The sequence below is a fragment of the Giraffa tippelskirchi genome, chromosome 1 (assembly GCF_054371585.1).
Source record: "Giraffa tippelskirchi isolate mGirTip1 chromosome 1, T2T-mGirTip1v1.2.pri, whole genome shotgun sequence".
Classification (NCBI taxonomy): domain Eukaryota; kingdom Metazoa; phylum Chordata; class Mammalia; order Artiodactyla; family Giraffidae; genus Giraffa; species Giraffa tippelskirchi.
In genome coordinates, this window is record NC_137275.1 from 99,724,470 (window position 1) to 99,745,978 (window position 21,509).

The window sequence follows — 21,509 nt, forward strand, 5'->3', positions numbered from 1 at the left end:
TTTTACCATTAATTTTGATATTTATATTTGGTCTGGCAAATTCAGATATTAATGATGTCCAGAAGGATTGTTTTTGATGTGTACTGCTGAATCTGCCCATCTGTAGATCTTTAGAGGAGTTAATAGAAATGTAAGGTAAAATAAGTAATTGAGCAATTTTGTCCCCCTTTTTGAATTGCCATAAAATCTGAGATGACATAATAATTTGAATTTCTCCTCTATAATCTGAATCAATTACTCCAGGGTGAACAGTGATTCTTTTAGAAGTCAAACTAGATTGGCCAAGTGAAAGACTGAAAGTTTGTGGGGGCAGGGGTCCAAAAAGTCTGGTAGGTATTCTAGAGGTGACTGCTTGAGGGTAAAGGAGAAAGTCATTTAGGGCTGGTATATCGACAGCAGCACTGCCGGATGTTGAGGGTTTGAGGGAAAAGATGGAATTTGCCCCTGGTTTTTGTTGAAGGGGACCTGGGGGGTCCCCTGCTTGGAGTTTTCCAGAATACACTTTCCTTCAATATCAAATTTAGATTTACAATATTTGGTCCAATGCATTCCTCTATGGCAGCAAGGGCAGATTTTGGGAGGTTATTTATTAGCTTTCTTAGGGCAGTCCCTTTTTAAATGGTTTTTATATCCACATGTAAAACATCCTTCATTTCCCTTTTTAAGGGCAGCAACCATCGTTTCAGCAAGCATTTGCATCTTTTGAGTTTCTGATCCTAGATTGCGACAAGCCTTCAAATAATCTATAATAGTCCCTGTCTCTCGAATAGGAGCTATAGCCTTTTGACATTCCTGATTTGCATTGTCATAAGCAAGTAGTTTCTCTAGTCGTCTTTTAGCTTCTCTGATTCAGTTCAGTTCAGTCACTCAGTCGTGTCCGACTCTTTGCGACCCCATGAATCGCAGCATGCCAGGCCTCCCTGTCCATCACCAACTCCCGGAGTCTACCCAAACCCATGTCCATCGAGTCGGTGATGCCATCCAACCATCTCATCCTCTGTCGTCCCCTTCTCCTCCTGCCCCCACTCCTTCCCAGCATTAGGGTCTTTTCCAATGAGTCAACTCTTCGCACGAGGTGGCCAAAGTATTGGAGTTTCAGCTTCAACATCAGTCCTTCCAATGAACACTCAGGACTGATCTCCTTTAAGATGGATTGATTGGTTCTCCTTGAAGTCCAAGGGACTCTCAAGAGTCTTTTCCAACACCGCAGTTCAAAAGCATCAATTCTTCGGCGCTCAGCTTTCTTCACCATCCAACTCTCACATCCATACATGACCACTGGAAAAACCATAGGCTTGACTATACGGACCTTTGTTGGCAAAGTAATGTCTCTGCTTTTAAATATGCTATCTAGGTTGGTCGTAACCTTTCTTCCAAGGAGTAAGTGTCTTTTAATTTCATGGCTGCAATCACCATCAGCAGTGATTTTGGAGCCCCAAAAAATAAAGTCTGACACTGTTTCCACTGTTTTCCCATCTATTTCCCATGAAGTGATGGGACCAGATGCCATGATCTTTGTTTTCTGAATGCTGAGCTTTAAGCCAACGTTTTCACTCTCCTCTTTGACTTTCATCAAGAGGCTCTTTAGTTCTTCTTCACTTTCTGCCATAAGGGTGGTGTCATCTGCATTTGTGAGGTTATTGATATTTCTCCCAGCAATCTTGATTCCAGCTTGTATTTCTTCCAGCCCAGCGTTTCTCATGATGTACTCTGCATATAAGTTAAATAAGCAAGGTGACAATATACAGCCTTGACGTACTCCTTTTCATTCTCTGATTACATTATGGGAAATAGCAGTTTCTAATCTAGATAAAAAGCCAGCATATATTTGATTAGGTCCTTGCAATATTTTAGTGTAGCTACCTGTAGGCTCCCCTTGAGGAGTAATTCGATCCCAAGCCTCAAGGGCCACTGTTTTTAATTATTCATGCAACAAAGGAGGGCACTGTATTTGAGCTTCTATAGCGTCAAATTTTCCTGTACCAGTTAGCATCTCAAAAGTAATATGATTTTGGGGAGTGCCAGCTCGAGCATTTCTGTTAGCATGATCTCTGGCTATATCATGAAACCACATTATCCGTTGAAGATATTCTCCTGGTTTAAGGAGAGCCTTTATTAAAGTTTGCCAATCATGGGGAATAAAATTTCCAATAGAGGATGTTATAGAATTTAGAAGTACTTTAGTAAAAGGTGAATGTGGGCCATACATAGTTATAGGCTTTTTTATTTGTTTCATGTGTTGAAAGTTAATAACCTCATAATGAGGTATTATGTGCCCTTGAGCATCAGGATTTCTTAAAACTGGAAAGGTGGAAAAACCATCGGTTTCAGAGACCTGCGATTGCAAAGCCAGCAATTCAGAAAGCCTCTGTCGTGAAAGAGAGTGGGTAGGTAGCAATTTTCTACAATTAAGAGTATGTGGTAAAAACTCATCATTGTTATTCAGAAAGGTGTTGTCAATTTTAATGTCAAAAGGTGTCTTAGGGGAGTCGTTGCCAGAATCATTATGTTTTAGCAAAGGAGAGACTTTTGGATTTGCGCCTGCTGGCAGAGGAGGAGCGCTTGGAGCAACCAGGGCAGGGTTCATAGGAAAATTCTGAAATATTTTATGTTGTTCTAATCGAGCCTTTTGTAAGTTTTCATCATTTAATTCATATTCATGTAATAAGTGTTCTGCCTGTTGCTGAATAGCAGGAGGGCCAGAACTACCTTGAAATGGCAGAATCACAGTTTTAATAAGAGCCCATAAGGGCCAGAAATCTTTTGGAATATTTTTTCCCTGTCCAGCAGCTTGTCCAACATTCTTTTTGACCCGGTGCCAAATTTCTAAATCAAAACGGCCTTCATCGGGGAACCAAGTGTTACATTCAACCACTGTTTGAAGGTAAGCCTCTATCCACTTGTGTGAAACCAAAAGTCCCTGAACTTTTAATAAGTGATGAAGTAAAGTAGAAAAGTGATGGGGCTTCTCAGCCGTTATACCCATGTCTTTAGTACTTACCAGCCTCAATAGGCTTCCGAGTAACTCCGCCCAAACAGCCACATTTACCAAGTCCCTGTTTGGGTGCCACTTGTTGAGGTCCTTTAATGGACCGGAACCGGGTGGTACAGAGTTGAAGATAAGAAAGTAAAAGAAATAAAGAGGCTGATATTCCCTGCTTTATGCAGAAAACCAATAAAACCGTAAGACAAAGGGTTTGCACCACTTACGTAGGCTCAAGGCACCCACTCAAAGAGGTCTTGAAAGCCCAGGCAAGTAAGTAAGCACCGTGGGCCTCTGCGCTCCAAAGAATTATCCTGAAGGAAAGAGAGAGAGAGAGAGAGAGAGAGAGATGAAGAAAGACACAGGGACCCAATCTCTGATGGAACAAAGGTGTTTTATTGAACATAGTGTGGGTATACATACTGTCTTACAAGGTAACTTTTTCAGCAAAGATAAGGATCAAAAATCTTAAAAATTGCCAAGGAAACATAGGCTAGAATCCAAGTCAAAGAGAGAGGGTTGTAAATAATCACTTTCCATATCAGAAAGGAAGAGGGTCATAAATAGTTACTTTTCACCATCTGGGAAAGCTAACAAAGGAAATGCATGCATTCCTCAGTCCCCGGGAGCAGCTTGCCAACTCCTCTTAATCCTTGAATATTCAAGGATTAATAAGGAACAGAGGAATCATAACAGATCAAAAAACAACACACAGGAAGCCTCCTGTTAAATGCTCCTTAACAGACTTTACCTAAATTTCATCTTTTTTTTTTTGATATGTGCAACAACATATTAAGCTTTAAACTTCAAAAATATTATACTGAGTAACAGAAGATGAATACAAAATAAACATACATTCTATACAATTTCTCTGAAATGAAACTGAAGAACAGTTAAAACTAATCCATAGTGACAGCACATCTAGTGGTTGCCTAGGGAAAGGGGTAGTACCCACAGGGAAGAATGCAAAGCAGTAACAAGAAACTTTTTGAATGATGTTAATGCCTTACATCTTGATGGAGGTGATAGTTTCATGGGTATATGCATCTGTCAAAACTCATTACATTTATGATTAAAATATGTATACTTTGAACGTCTAAAAAAATGATTTATTTTAATTGTAGGCTAATTACTTTACAATATTGTAGTGATTTTGCCATACACTGACATGAATCAGCCATGGGTGTACATGTGTTCCCCATCCTGAACACCCCTCCCACCTCCCTCACCATCCCATCCTTCAGGGTCATTCCGGGGCACCGCCCTGAGCATGCTGTCTCATGCATCGAACCTGGACTGGCAATCTATTTCACATATGGTAATATACATGTTTCAATGCTATTCTCTCAAATCATCCCACCTTCGCCTTCTCCCACAGAGTCCAAAAGTCTGTTCTTTACATCTGTGTCTCTTTTGCTGTCTCACATATAGGGTCATCGTTACCATCTTTCTAAATTCCATATATATATATATATATATATATATATGTATGTATATATATATATGTATATATATGTATGTATATATATATATATGTCTGTGTGTGTGTGTGTTAATATACTGTATAGATATTTTTCTGTCTGACTTACTTCACTCTGTATAACGGGCTCCAGTTTCATCCACCTCATTAGAACTGATTCAAATGCATTCTTTTTAATAGCTCAGTAATAATCCATTGTACATATGTACCACAGCTTTCTTATCCATTCGTCTGCTGATGGACATCTAGGTTGCTTCCATGTCCTGTCTATTGTAAACAGTGATGTGATGAACATTGGGGTACACGTATCTCTTTCAATTCTGGTTTCTTTGGTGTGTATGCCCAGCAGTGGGATTGCTGGGTCGTATGGCAGTTCTATTTTCATTTTTTTCAAAGGAATCTCCACACTGTTCTCCATAGTGGCTGTACCAGTTTGCATTCCCACCAACAGTGTAAGAGGGTTCCCTTTTCTCCACACTCTCTCCACCATTTATTGTTTGTAGACTTTTTCATAGCAGCCATTCTGACTGGCATAAGATGGCACCTCATTGTGGTTTTGATTTGCATTTCTCTGATAATAAGTGATGTTGAGCGTCTTTTCATGTGTTTGTTAGCCATCTGTATGTCTTCTTTGGAGAAATGCCTGTTTAGTTCTTTGGCCCATTTTTTGATTGGGTCGTTTATTTTTCTGGAGTTGAACTGCGCGTATATTTTTGAGATTAATTCTTTGTCAGTTACTTGGTTTGCTATTATTTTCTCGATTGTGAAGGCTGTCTTTTCACTTTGCTTATAATTTCCTTCATTGTGCAAAAGCGTTTAAGTTTAATTAGGTCCCATTTGTTTATTTTTGCTTTTATTTCCAATATTCTGGGAGGTGGGTCATGCAGGATCCTGCTTTGATTTATGTTAGAGATTTTTGCCTATGTTTTCCTCTAGGAGTTTTATAGTTTCTCGCCTTACATTTACATCTTTAATCCATTTTAGTTTACTTTTGTGTATGGTGTTAGAAAGTGTTCCAGTTTCATTCTTTTACAAGTGGTGGACCAGTTTTCCCAGCACCACTTGTTAAAGAGATCGTCTTTTCTCCATTGTATATTCTTGCCATCTTTGTAAAAAGTAAGGTGTCCATAGGTATATGAATTTATCTCTGCGCTTTCTATTTTGTTCCATTGATCTATATTTCTGTCTTTGTGCTAGTACCATACTGTTTTGATGGCTGTAGCTTTGTAGCATAGTATGAAGTCAGGCAGGTTGATTGTTCCAATTCCATTCTTCTTTCTCAAGATTGCTTTGGCTATTCGATGTATTTTGTATTTCCATACAAATTGTGAAATTATTTGTTCTAAGATCTGTGAAAAATACCCTTGGAAGCTTGTAGGGATTGCAATGACTCTATAGATTGCTTTGGGTAGTATACTCATTTTCACTATATTAATTCTTCTGATCCATGAACATGGTATATTTCTCCATCTGTTTGTGCCAGCTTTGATTTCTTTCATCCGTGTTTTATAGTTTTCTTTATATAGGTCTTTTGTTTCTTTAGGTAGATTTATTCCTAAGTATTTTATTATTTTCGTTGCAATGGTGAATGGGATTGTTTCCTTATTTTCTCTTTCTGTTTTCTCATTGTTAGTGTCTAGGAATGCAAGGGATTTCTGTGTATTAATTTTATATCCTGCAACTTTACTATATTCACTGATTAGCTCTAGTAATTTTCTGGTGGTGTCTTTAGGAATTTCTATGTAGGTGATCATGTCATCTGCAAACAGTGAGAGTTTTACTTCTCTTCCAACCTGGATTCCTTTTATTTCTTTTTCTGCTCTGATTGCTGTGGCTAAAACTTCCAAAACTATGTTGAATAGTAATGGTGAGAGTGGGCACCCTTGTCTTCTTCCTGACTTTAGGGGAAATGATTTCAATTTTTCACCATTGAGGATCATGTTTGCTGTGGGTTTATCATACATGGCTTTTATTATGTTGAGGTATGTTCCTTCTATGCCTGATTTCTGGAGGGTTTTTATCATAAATTGATGTTGAATTTTGTCAATGGCTTTCTCTGCGTGTTTTGAGATAATCATATGGTTTTTATCTTTCAATTTGTTAATGTGGTGTATCACATTGATTGATTTATGAATATTGAAGAATCCTTGCATCCCTGCAATAAAGCCCACTTGGTCATGATGTATGATCCTTTTAATATGTTGTTGGATTCTGTTTGTTACAGTTTTGTTAAGGATTTTTGTATCTATCTTCATCAGTGATATTGTCCTGTAGTTTTTTTTTTATGATATCTTTGTCTGGTTTTGGTATTAGGTGATGGTAGCCTCATGGAATGAGTTTGGAAGACTACCTTCCCCTGCAATTTTCTGGAGGAGTTTGAGTAGGCTAGGTGTTAGCTCTTCTCTAAATTTTTGGTAGAATTCACCTGTGAAGCCATCTGGTCCTGGGCTTTTGTTTGCTGGAAGATTTTTGATTATAGTTTTGATTTCTGTGCTTGTGATGGGTCGTATAAGATTTCCTACTTCTTCCTGGTTCAGTTTTTGAAGTTTATACTATTCTAAGAAGTTGTCCATTTCTTCCAAGTTGTCCATTTTATTTGCATATAGCTGTTGATAGTAGTCTCTTATGATCCTTTGTATTTCTGTGTTGTCTGTTGTGATTTCTCCATTTTCATTTCTAATTTTATCAATTTGATTCTTCTCCATTTTTTTTTCTTGATGAGTCTGGAAAATGGTTTGTCTAGTTATTTATCTTCTCAAAGAATCAACTTTTAGTTCTGTTGATTTTTGCTATGGTCTCCTTTGTTCCTTTTTAATTTATTTATGCCCTACTTTTCATGATTTCTTTCCTTCTACTAGTCCTGGGGTTCTTTATTTCTTCTTTCTCTCTAATTGCTTTAGGTGTAAACTTAGGTTATTTATTTGATTTTTCCCTTGTTTCTTGAGGTAAGCTTGTATTGCTATGAACCTTCCCCCTAGCACTGCTTTTACTGAATCCCATAGGTTTTGGGTTGTTGTGTTTTCATTTTCATTCATTTCTATGAATGTTTCAATTTCTTTTTTTTTATTTCTTCTATGATTTGTTGGTTATTCAGAATCATGTTGTTTAGCCTCCATATGTTTATGTTTTTAATTGTTGTTTTTTCCTGTAGTTGACATCTAATCTTACCACATTATGAACAGAAAAGATGCTTGATTTCAATTTTTTTTGAATTTACCAAGGCTAGATTTATTGCCTAGGATGTGATGTATCCCTGAGAAAGTTTCGCATGCACTTGAGAAAAAGGTGAAATTCATTGTTTTGGGGTGAAATGTCCTATAGATATCAATTAGGTCTAACTGGTCCACTGCATCATTTAAAGTTTGTGTTTCCTTGCTAATTTTCTGTTTAGTTGATCTATCCATAGATGTGAGTTGGGTATTAAAGTCACCCACTATTATTGTGTTACTATTAATTTCCTCTCTCATACTTGTTAGCATTTGCCTTACATATTGTGGTGCTCCTATCTTGGGTGCATATATATTTATAATTGTTATATCTTCTTTTTGAATTAATCCCTTTATCATTATGTAGTATCCTTCTTTGTCCCTTTTCACGGCCTTTATTTCAAAGTCTATTTTATTTGATATGAGTATTGCTGCTCCTGCTTTCTTTTGGTCTCCATTTGCATGAAATATCTTTTTCCAGCCCTTCACTTTCAGTCTGTATGTGTCCCTGTTTTGATGTTGGGTCTCTTGTAGACAGCATAGGGTTTTTGTTTTTGTATCCATTCAGCCAGGCTTTGTCTTTTGGTTGGGGCATTCAACCCATTTACATTTAAGGTAATTATTGATAAATACGATCCCATTGCCATAGTTTTGTGTTCAAGTTTATAAACCTTTTCTGTGTTTCCTGTCTCAAGAAGATCCTTTAACATTTGTTGAAGAGCTGATTTGGTGGTGCTGAATTTTCTCAGCTTTTGCTTGTCTGTAAAACTTTTGATTCTCCTTCATATTTGAATGATATCCTTGCTGGGTACAGGAATCTGGGTTGTAGGTTTTTCTCTTTCATCACTTTAAGTATGTCCTGCCATTCCCTTCTGGCCTGAAGAGTTTCTATTGAAAGATCAGCTGTTATCCTTACGGGAATCCCCTAGTGTGTAATTGCGGAGATGGCAATGGCACCCCACTCCAGTACTCTTGCCTGGAAAATCCCATGGACAGAGGAGCCTGGTAGGCTGCAGTCCATGGGGTTGCTAAGTGTCAGAGACGACTGAGCGACTTCACTTTCACTTTTCATTTTCATGCATTGGAGAAGAAAATGGCAACCCACTCCAGTGTTCTTGCCTGGAGAATCCCAGGGATGGGGGAGCCTGGTGGGCTGCTGTCTACGGGGTTGCACAGAGTCGGACACGACTGAAGCGACTTAGCAGCAGCAGTAGCAGTGTGTTATTTATTGCTTTTCCCTAACTGCTTTTAATATTTTCTCTTTGTGTTTGATCTTCGTTAATTTGATTAATATGTGCCTTGGGGTGTTTTGCCTTGGGTTTATCCTGTTTGGGACTCTCTGGGTTTCTTGGACTTGGGTTGCTGTTTCCTTCCCCATTTTAGGGCAGTTTTCAACTGTTATCTCCTCAAGTATTTCTCAAAGCCTTTCTTTTTTTCTTCTTCTTCTGGGACTATGATTCAAATGTTGGGGTGTTTAACATTGTCCCAGAGGTCTCTGAGGTTGTCCTCATTTCTTTTGTTTTTCTTTTTTCCTCTCTGCTTCATTTATTTCCACCATTCTATCTTCCAGCTCACTTCTCTTCTCTTCTGCCTCAGTTAATTTACCGTTGGTTCCCTCCAGAGTGCTTTTGATCTCAGTTATTGCACTATTCATTATAGAGAAACTCTTTTTTTAATTTCTTTTCAGTCCTTGTTAAACATTTCTTGCATATTCTCAATCCTTGTCTCCAGTCTATTTATCTGTAACTCTATTTTGTTTTCAAGATTTTGGATCATCTTTTCTATAATTATTCTGAATTCTTTTTCAGGTAGACTCCCTATCTCCTCCTCTTTTGTTTGGTTTGGTGGGCATTTATCATGTTCTTTTACCTGCTGAATATTTTTCTGCCTTTTCATTTTCTTTATATTGCTATGTTTGGGGTGGCCTTTCTGTAGGCTAGATGTTTGTGGTTCCTCTTTCTTGTGAAGATTCCTCCCTGTGGGTGGCGCTTGTCAAGGTTTCCTGGTTAGGAAAGTTTAAGTCAGTGTTCTGGTGGGTGGAGCTGTATATCTTCTCTCTGGAGTGCAATGTAGTGTCCAGTAGTGTGTTTTGAGATATCTGTGGGTTTGGTGTGACTTTTGGCCACCTGTATTTTAATGCTCAGTGTTATGTTTCTTCTATGCTGGGGAATTAGCTTGGTATGTCTTGCTCTGAAACTTGTTGGCTCTTAGGTGGAGCTTGGTTTCAGTGTAGATATGGAGGCTTTTGGATGAGCTCTTGTAGATTAATGCTCCCTGGAGTCAGGAGTTTTCTGTTATTCTCAAGCTTTGGATATAAACCTCCTGCCTCTAGCTTTTAGTCTTATTCTTACAGTAACCTCAAGACTTCTCTGTCCATACAGCACTGATGATAAAACATCTAGGTTAACGGTGAAAAGATTCTCCACAGTGAGGGACACAGAGTTACATGGAGAAGAGAAGGTGGAGGAAGAAGATAGAGGTGACCAGGAGGACAAGAGTGGGAATCAAAAGGGGAGAGAGCAATCTAGCCAGTAATCAATTCCCTGTGTGCTCTCCACAGTCTGGAAACCCAGAGAGGTTCACGGAGTTACATAGAGAAGAGTAGAAGGAGAAAGGAGATAGAGGTGTCCAGGAGGAGAAGAGGGGAAGTCAAAAGGAGAGAGATCAATCTAGCCAGTAATCAGTTCCCTAAGTGTTCTCTACAGCCCAGAACACCCAAAGAGATTCATAGAGTTAAATAGAGAAGAGAAGGGGGTGGGGGGGAGATAGAGGTGACCTAGAGGAGAAAAAGGAGAGTCAAAAGGGGAGAGAGCAATCAAGCCAGTAATCACACCCCGAAGTAAAAATGAGTATTGAAGATTAAGTTCTTAAAGGTACAAAATTGATAACAGATACCAAAAATCAAAGATTAAAAATCTTCAGTGTCTAATTTCCGCCCTGACAGAAGGGGGCAAAGGTGGTCACTTGTTTAGGCTCACTTGTTCAGTTATGCTGTAGGGAGGGAGGAACACTGCAAACAAATGTCACTGGCATGTGTGGGGAGTGCTTTCAGTGTGTGGACCAGACTGGGTTTGCCCCCACTACATGGCGTGTGTGCTTTCCAGGTCTACACTACTCAGGCTCTGGGTTGCTCTGCAGGGGTACTGTCCAAAGCAGGCCCTAGGCTTCGTGTACTTCCCAACTAAGCTGCTCAGGTTTGGGTTCGGGGAACTCCACAATGGCACAGACTCAGTTGGGCCTGTATTTTGTGCCCTTCCCAGGTCCAAGCAGCTCAAGCGACCAGGTGCTTGGCAAGCACACTGTCCCAGGTGGGCTGTGTGTCTTAATCACCTCCCCGGTCCCAGCCACTAGGTTTTCTGGGTGCGCAGTGGGAGTGCCGTCTCAGGTGTGCCATGTGTCTCCTCTGGGGAGCTGATCTCTGGCTGTGACCCTCCTCACAGCCAGATGTCAACCGTCCAAGATCCCAGGAACACTTGGTTAGCAACTGGGAGCTTGATCACAGTTTGATGGAGGATGCCATCTCGGGCTGGGATTGCCCCTTGCCTTCTGGCTCTGGCTGTCGCCAGCTGCCTCTCTGCTTCTGGAGGGAGTGAGGGGATGGGTTGGTCCGCAGCCCTCTAGCTCTCCTCTGGTATTGGCTCAATCCTTTGTTCTGTGAGCCAGCCTGGCAGTGTCTTAGGTTAGAGCTTTTCACGGGAAAGTTCTCTCTCCCTCTTTTTTGGTTTTTCTCTCTCGGGCTTTCCCACAGTTTTGGTTGCTATCTCATGTTAGCTCCCTCAGATTGTCCTCAGGGCATTCAGGCCCAGTCCTTACCCTAAGCATGCAACCTGTGCCTCTCTGTCCAGCCCCCACTCGTTGGTGGCGGACGTGAGCGTCTGGGCTACTTCTCCGCTGGGAGCTGTGGTTAGGTGCATATTCTATGGGTTTTGTTTTTTTTTTTCCTTCTGATTTTGTTGCCCCCTGAGATTCCAAAACTCCCCACAGACCTGCTGGTGAGAGGGTTTTCTCATGTTTGGAAACGTCTCCTTGACTCCCTCCCCAGGACTGGTCTCTGTCCCTAACTCTCTTGTCTCCCTTTTTATCTTTTGTATTTTGTCCTACCTCCTTTTGAAAAGAATGGGCTGCCTTTCTGGGTGCCTGGTGTCCTCTGCCAGCATTCAGAAGTTGTTTTGTAGAAGTTGTTCAGCATTCAAGTGATCTTTTGATGAATTTGTGGGGGAGAAAGTGGCCTCCCCATCCTATTTCTCTGCCATCTTAGAACTGCCCCTCTAAATTTCATCTTAACACACACACGTGCACACACACACACATGAACGCACGCACGCATGAATGCACGCACTTCCCAGGTGGCGCTGTGGTAAACAATTTGCCTGTCAATGCAGGAGACACAAAAGATGCGAGTTCTATCCCTGGGTTGGAAAGATCCCCTGGATTAGGAAATGGCAACCACTCCAGTATTCTTGCCTGAAAATTCCATGGACAGAGGAGAAGGTGGGCTACAGTCATGGGGTTGCAAAAAGTCAGACACAACTGAGCATGCATGCAAGTAATATACACACAGCTTATTGGAAATACATTGCTTTTTACCAAAATAAGTATTTTAATGTTATTTATTGACATATTTTGGCTTTTCAATTGACTTGCTTACTTATTTTATATTTTATTATGGTCTACCATTGGATGTTCTCCTGTCATATCATAATTATTAGGAATTCAGATATGTACTTTTAAAATTTTACCTATTTAAAAATATGTCTACAATTTTACGGTTTAAAGCAATCTATATGAATAAAAGGCGCTTGGGTGTTATTTTTTCTCAGTGTATAAAAAAAAAATCTTGAATCTATGGTTTGCTTATATAATCTGTTAAATCTCTCTTAGCTTCTGGTGGTTTTCAGGCAGTCTGGAATCCCTTGGCTTATAGATTTCTGCCTTCATATTCACGTGATGGTCTCTAAATTTCCAGTCATTTTGAATTGGATCCCAGCCTACTGCATGACCTCACTTTATTAATTACACCTGAGAGGAACCTATTTTCGAACAAAGTCACATTCTGAGTTTCTTGAAGGTAGCTCTTCAGCATATGAATTCTGGGCTAGCACAGTTCAAACCATAATAGTCTTCTTCATACACTTTCCAAATTTTAAGTTAGAGTTGTGATTTTTATTGAAATATAGTTGATATATAACATTATACTGGTTTTAAGTGTACAGCTTCATTATTGTTGTATATTTTGCAAAATGATTACCACAATAAGTCTAGTTATTAAACATAATATATTTTCTGTTATTTTTAAAACCACTGTTTGACCTGCACAAAAATTGTTTTTATATTGTGTGACCTAAGTTTCAGTGTGCTTTTTGAAATCTAGGCATCCGTTATACATGGATATTTTAACATCCAAAATGAAAATCCACTACTTTTTAAGTGGAATGCTTTGTTACTTTTTGGGTGGGGTTGTATTATTGATATATGTGTTCTTTTAGCCACCTTTTGACTTATTTTCTTATTATCTATAATTTGTTAAGTTTTTGGCCTTTTTATTTACTTACACATCATTGTTGCAAATTTGATTTTAATTTGTTCCTCCCTGTCTTTGCTGCATTAGTTTGAGAGCTATGTTTATTCTTACTATTATTTTAGTGAATATGCTTCACCTTCTGATATTCATAAATAATTTAATAAGTGTAATATTTTCTAAACTCAAGTCTCACCAAAAAAAAAAAAAAATAGATCTCACTGGAACATAGGAGTGATGGCAACATGATTGGACTCCAGGTGCTTTTAATTTTCCCTGGCTTAATTGGAGCAAATGTACTGAAGCTTCTCCACCAGCTTGACAGTGTACACTTTGTCTCAGAAAACTTCTGTTCTTACTCAGTTTTGTAGATCCCAGATTTCCTTTTGATTTTTATTTTAGGCTTCATGGATGATTGAAACAGAAATAGAACCAGATCCAGCCCTCAAGAATCTTCCAAGGTATGTAAGTGAAATTTATATTATAAGCTTCTATGTGAGTGTTTTAAACAAAAGTGGTGTTACATGAAAACTAATAATAAATGCTGTGAATATTGTGGAAATACACTCCTGAAATAAAAAAAAAATCTAAATGTCCAGTTTAGTTAACATTTCTCAATTTAACTTCATGTGTATTTAGGAGTGATGTACATATCAATCTTATTTAAGAGGAGAAAGCAAAACAAAAAATAATACGTATAATACCAAAGGAACTTGATCATTATAATAAAGTATTGTTTCTTCTGTTCAGCCTAAAATTTTTACCATGCAATACATGTGTTGCATAACATGAATGCTTCTGTCATTTTAAATGTGGTTAATATGCAAACCTGAACTTTATGTTTGCTTACTTTTTGTTGATTTGGATGGGGGGAAATAAGATTTGCTCTTTCATTTTGCTTTTTGGAATACTGGAAATTTTGAGCCTTTTGTCTTTAAGAAAAAGAACTTAAAAAATTTATATTGACTCAAGGTATATTTTGAAATAAAAGCAGGATTACATTTTTCATGGTGAAAAACTAAAGAGGGTGTTGGAAGAAAAATATGGGAGTTACCAGCTAGGGCCCAAGCCTGACAGGTGATATGGGAGAAATGAGTCAATAAAAGTATGTGTAAGCTAGGAAAATGGTTGGAGAGAATGGAGAGTTGAATCGTCTTCTGCAAACCAGTAAGACTGCATTTATAGGAGAGAACCCCATTTCCTCACATTGGCATACAAATGGCCTCTGCTTCAGTGTCCTACTCATTAGTCATCTACCATGTCACATCACTTACTGTGAATTCCATTTTATTATCTCATTTGAAGAGTTGCAACTTTGGGTAGAAACAGCATTTATGAGAAAATACAAGTATTTAAAAAGTATTGGTTTATTTGCTTTGTGCTACTTAAGGGGAACATTCCATAATGGCATTAGATGAGAATAGATTATTTATAAGAACTCTTTAATGCCATTGTCTATCATTCTATATCAGAAAGAACTGTTTTGTCAACAACTAAAAAATTAATCAGTCAATTTAAGAAAGAAATGGAAAACTTGACTGAAGTAAACTTGAGGATTATATCTCAGGAACAGCCTTTCTGAAAGCTCTGAGAACTGTCTGTTTCATTAGAGGTCAAAGCACAGTTACATAGATTTTTGAGGCAGAGGGCTGTACATTCCATGATGAAGATAGTTTGCACAGTCCAGACCTGTAAGTACAAAGTGGTGAGATGTGACCCCATACACGATCAAGAAGGAGTGTTATCTTATAAGAAGTTGTCTTTTTGTTGCTAGGAGAATGTTGTTTTTTATGGTTGAGTAGGAATTTATGCTGATGGTGGTTTGGTTGATGTAAATATAATGTAGATACACAATATACAGTACAGGAGAGAAGGGAGGTCAAAAGACAAAGAAGATTTGAAAATTCTTTCATGTCTTGCTATATAATATGAATTTTATTTTGCAGTTATGGTTATTATAGAAGTATGCATGTGTTTCTTATGATTTTTCTTGATTCACATAAATAATGTCTTGCATGTAGTCAACACTCAATAAATTTTAGTGTTATATTTATTATTAGAGTCACATAAGCCTGCATGCTCAGTTGATTAGTCATGTCTGACTCTTTGTGACCCCATGGACTGTTACCCTCCAGGCAAGAATACTGGAGTGGGTTGCCATTTCCTTTTCACACATCAAGTGGTCTCAAATATTGGCTTGTATACGCATTTTTCGAAGAATGAATGCAAGTCTTGTACAGATCTATCAAAGAAATACTGCACTAGACAGAGTTAAACAGGCAAGGAAGGCTTTATTCAAGAGTGTTACAATATAGAGGAGAAAGTGGACTCAGCTCTGCTGAAAGAGAAGGTGAGATTTATAAGGGCTGTGGTGAGCTACTGAGAAAACACTGGGAGGTGTTGAGGGGGATGTTGGTCAATATGATTAGGCCATTTGTGTTGCTGATTGTCACCTTTTGAAGTCAGTGTCCTTACTGCCCAGTCTCTGTGGGATTACATGTCAAGGGAGTCCCCAGGTCCATGGGAAAGTTACTCCCTGCATTCCAGCAAAAACTGGAGAAGATTTACACCTCAGAGGAACAGAAAAAAATAATTTACAAGAGTTCTAAAGATGATGCTTTGAAAAAAGAGAGGTCAGAGACTTATAGTCATGAAGAAGACAGTCCAAAATATACTAAAACTGGGACGGGATGATTGACTTGTGCAGCCTATATGTACAAAATAGCAGGGGGCAAAAGCACCTTCTTCTGAATTATCTTGAAAATAACTGCTTGTCCATATACTAAGGGACTGAAATAGTCTGGGATTTAGAATACTCTTTGTGAACATAATTGAATAATTTTATAAGAAGAAAAATATCATTTACTATCATTTACTCTAGATAAAGCCTGGAGAAGGCAATGGCATCCCACTCCGGTACTCTTGCCTGGAAAATCCCATGGACGGAGGAGCCTGGTGTGCTTCAGTCCATGGGCTCGCGAAGAGTCAGACACGAGTGAGCGACTTCCCTTTCACTTTTCACTTAAATGTATTGGAGAAGGAAATGGCAACCCACTGCAGTGTTCTTGCCTGGAGAATCCCAGGGACGGAGGAGCCCGGTAGGCTGCCATCTCTGGGGTCGCACAGAGTCGGACACGTCTGAAGCAACTTAGCAGCAGCAGCAGCAGCAACTCTAGATAGAAACAAAGTAATAACTCACTGAAAAATTTTTTGCCAAGTGAAAAGAGCTTTTGAAATGTAAACTTGCTGTTTATCTTGGCTTATTTTAAAAGTACTCAAGAAGTAAAAAGCATAAGTCTTTTATATCCTATTATTATTGACTAAGATATGTTACTGATAAGAGAGAGATGGTTCAGAAAGTAGTACAAAGTAAATAGAGGAAATATCAAAGTTAAAGCAAGGATTTCTGTGACTCTGGTGAGCAGATAAACTACGTCTTTGAAGCATATTTCATAGCCATCTAATGGACAAAGCTTAATGTAATGGTTGCTTAAAGATCTAGATAGAGCAATGTGAAGATATTACAGTAATGAGCAACTTTAAAGGATTTTAATGATAATCTAAGGAACTATGCTGATATCTTTAATAGATTTGAAATGATTAAATGAAGAATAACTGCATTGAAAGCAATCTGGAAGTTCATGAGGCATGTCCTCAGTAAAACAATCATCAAGCAAGAATTTTTCAATAGCAGATGACTGAATGTCAAAATACAAAGTCATACTATGCTAGAACTTAAAATTAAGTATACAGCCTTCACTAGAAAATGTATATATTGAAGTCAGGAAGTTAAAAACAGTTCCATGTGTAATCACAGAAGAATGAAAATGGACATTAAAGTCTTCAAATGAATCATTTAATTTAGGGATCATTGTCTTTATATCATAATAGCTTAACATTGATAAATCTTATGTACTTGTGCTTTTTTTTAGAGAAAGAGATCGCAAATAATTTAAATATTTTAAAATAATGACACAGTAACATCAAATTTTTCTATTTTAATTTTTAATATTTGTTATTATACTTAATGAACATATGAGTGAAACTAGATTTTTTCACCTCATAATCACCAACTCAATGGACATGAGTTTGAGCAAGCTCTGGGAGTTGATGATGGACAGGAAAGCCTGGCATGCCGCGGTCCATGGGGTTACAAAGAGTCAGACACAACTGAGCAACTGAACTGAACTGAATGTTACCACTAACATAGGATACATGTATTGTCTGTAATAAATCAGTAACAACATAAAATAATAATAAATTGAAATATATCTCATGCCTGAGTTGAAATAGAGAATCTTTAATATTCCTCATGAAATCATTTTGGAAGTCATAAAGCACTTGGTATGGTTCCATGAAATATTTCCCCTGAAAAAATCCCACTTTGCAACAAGTATTATTAAAGATGGTACTATATATACAGATATTTATCTGAGAAATTGATTATAGTCTTTGTTTGAGACTTTTTTTTTTTCTAAAATACCTTTTAAAGTAAGTAGAAATGGTTGTAAATAAAATTAACAATGTTTCCACTAATGGATTCTCATGTGGAAAATTCTTTATATGGAATATAAGAAAACTCAGCAGAGACTACACAATAGTGTAAGTTAAAGCTGGTCTTCCTTTGATACAAAAAGAATACATTTCTTAGAGGAAGACTCAAACATCCTATCATTATGATAAATATAATCTTGACTATCACCATGCTTTCATCATATCAAAATGATATGTTTAGAAAGGACAATTATTCTTTCCTGGTCTACTTCAATATTACCATTTTGAGGGCTGAGTTACATTTGAGCATTATTCTTTTTTTTTTAATATTTTAAATTAGTTTATTTATCTATTTTTTAACTTTACAATATTGTATTTGTTTTGCCATACATTGACATGAATCCACCATGGGTGTACATGTGTTACCCTTCCAGAACCCCCCTCCCACCTCCCTCCCCATCCCATCCCTCCGGGTCATCCTGGTGCACCAGCCCCGAGCACCCTGTATCATGCGTCAAACCTGGACTGGCGATTCGTTTCACATATGATAATTTACATGCTTCAATGCCATTCTCCCATATCATCTAGCCCTCGCGCTCTCCCATAGAGTCCATAATACTGTTCTATTTATCTGTGTCTCTTTTGATGTCTCGCATACAGGGTTATCTTTACCGATTAACTAAATGCCATATATATGTGTTAGTATACTGTATTGGTGCCCATCAGCAGACAAATGGATAAGGAAGCTGTGGTACATATACACAATGGAATATTACTCAGCCATTAAAAAGAATACATTCGCATCAGTTCTAATGAGGTGGATGAAACTGGAGCCTATTATACAGAGTGAAGTAAGCCAGAAAGAAAAACACCAATACAGTATACTAACACATATATATGTGCATTATTCTTTATCCTTTCATATTCTTCCTCTATGAGTCCACAAAATAACTATACTTCAATTTTTTGAATATATTCATTGCCATTCATGCATTTCATATGCAGAATAATATAATCTCAATCAGTTATTTTTTGACATAGATATTATACTATATGCTTGAAGAAAATAAATAGTTGAAAATTGTATACAGTTAATGTTACTTCTGAAAGTATTCCTGAGTGATTATGACTCTTCAAAGATATCAAAGAACAGTGAAATGAAGAATTTAAAATCGAAACAGTTTATACATTTGGAATAATGATCCTCACTACCAGCAAGGAAGGAGTAATTTTCAGAGTGAGTTATTTGACAATTCAAAACACTATTCTTTGTCTTTAGTCAGTTTCTTTCACAAAAGATTTTTGATTATACTACAGATTTTACACTAAACTGTTTGTATTCCAATAGAATATTTAATCTGTCTTATGGATAATATAGTTATTAAAATATTGAGGTAAATATTGTTATGAAAATTAACAATCACAGTAATGTTAACTACTTGCACAATGTGTTGATTACTTTAAATTGGTACATATGTATATACACGTGATTTAAATTTAGTTTCAAAATAACCAGTGGAAATTACATATACAAATATACAGAGGAATAAAATTTTACATCTGTGTAATTACAAATATATTGGTTGGTTTTTATTTTTGGCAAGTATAGTATACTATCTGTCTCTTTGATTCAGCTGACTGAATTCCCTTTACTCCCCTCCCCATAAATTTTTTAATTAAACAATTTGTTTTGAGACTTAATTGACAGGTAATACTGTATATGTATTAAATGTTAAGGTATACAGCATGATAATTTGGTACATTAATATTGCAATATGAGAGCCATTGTAGCATTAACTAGCACCTCCATCATGTAACATAATTATGATCTCTTCTAATGATGGGAACATTTAAACTCTAGCCTCCTAGTAAGCTTAATGTTTATAATACACTTTTGTTGTCTATAATAATTACACTGTGTATTAGATCTGTAGGACTTATTTATCTGGTAGTCATTACATGTCCCCTTAAATATCTCTTCCATTCCCCTACCCCCTAGGCCCTGGTAACTATCGTTTCACTCTGCTTTTTCAAGTTCATTTTATAAAACATTCCACATATAAGTGATCATACAGTATTTGTCTTTCTCTGTCTAACTTATCTCACTTAGGCCAATGTCATCAAGGCCTGTCCCTGTTGTCATGAATGGCACAATCTCTTTTTAACTCATGGCTGATTAATAATTCACTAAATATATATGGTCCCATCTTCTTTATCCATTCATCATTTATGAACAGATTGTTTATGTACTTTCATTCCTGTGTATAATGCTACAATAAACTTAAGATACATATATCTTTTCAGTAACTTGTGTTTATTTCCTTTAGATATATACCCAGAAGGGAGGTTATTGGATTATGTTAGTTCTATTTTAAGTGTTTTTGAGGAACTTCACTTCTCTTTAGTGGCTGAACCAGTTTGTAATCCCAACTGTGCTAAAGGGTACCCTTTTCTTCACATCTTTGCCAAAATTTTTTGTCTCTTGTCTTCTATGATAGCTGCTCTTACAGATATGAAATGATATCTCATTGTGGTTTTAATTTTTACTTCCCTGATGATTAGTGATATTGAATATGTCCATATGTTCCCATTGGCTATCTGTATATCTTCCTTGAAAAAATGTCTATTTAGTTCCTCTGCAAATTTTTTAATGGGGTTGTTTTTTGCTGTTGTTACTGAGTTGTATATTTTTTTGTGTGTGATGCTGTTTATTTAATTTTAAGAATTATTAAGAATTTTAAGAATAAGGACCTTTTGTTTCTAAAGGTCCTTATGAACTTATGTCCTTCTTACCTTTTTGGTTATTAAAATAATTTTTCTTATTTAAAGAGTAGTGATAGTAGTGAAAGTGAAAGCCACTCAGTCATGTCCGACTCTGCAACCCCATGGACTATACAGTTCATGGAATTCTCCAGGCCAGAATATTAGAATGGGTAGCCTTTCCTTTCTCCAGGGGATCTTCCAGACCCAGGGATTGAACCCAGGTCTCCCTCATTGCAGGCGGATTCTTTACCAGCTGAGCAGCAAGGTAGTTGTGCTTATTGTTATTCTAATATATTTATTTGAAAACATAAAACATTGCTATACCCTAACCACACTCTCCATTTCCTCCCTCATTTATTTAAAAATTTTACTTATTTGTGAAATCTGAGGACCAATGCACCTTACTGTAGATAAGCATAAGGCAAAAATGTTAAAAGCTTGGCACAGTTATGATTTTTGATTTAAAAAATATCATCTGAAAATGAGTTTATTACCCATTTATTATCATTTTTAGTTACTCTGAAACTAAAAGGTAATTAATGAGGTACTTTGTATTGTATAATCTGTAGACAGAAAATGTACCTAAACATATTCTAAAAATAGCTTAAGTTTATTGCATTAGAAAGTATTTGTGAATTTGCACACATAGAAAATATTTATGGAGTCAGTTCTTTCTAGGTCATCCTGAGTGTCTGGTCATTAGAATTTTCCTATGAACGTTTATCCTACAAATGTCTTTGTGACTGGTGGTCTATTTGATATTAACTTTGAGAGACATTGTTTTTGTATAATTTAAATTATTCTGTATAAATTTGTAGCCTGCTTATTCATTTAACCTCATAAATATTTTTCTGTTAATGTGATCTTTGTAGACTCTTATTCTATTGGAGTATAGTTGACTTACAATGTTGTATTAGTTTCAAAGTGATTCAGTTATACATATATGCATATTCACATTCATTCTTTCTTAGAGAACTATTGCCTAAACCCCAGAGAAAAAGAAAATGAACCATTTTATGTCATATGGGATAGAAACAGACTTTGTTGAAAGGTCCTTATGACTAA

The 21,509-nt window shown here is 37.0% G+C and overlaps 1 long non-coding RNA gene across 1 annotated transcript in view; it reads left to right on the forward strand.

Annotated features, from left to right (window-relative positions):
- The window catches only part of LOC145534808 (uncharacterized), a 204,067-nt gene that overhangs the window by 131,092 nt on the left and 51,466 nt on the right, over positions 1-21,509 (forward strand). The window contains exon 2 of the long non-coding RNA XR_014075010.1: positions 13,590-13,648. This is a non-coding gene — a long non-coding RNA (uncharacterized LOC145534808). The remainder of the gene's footprint in view (positions 1-13,589; positions 13,649-21,509) is intronic.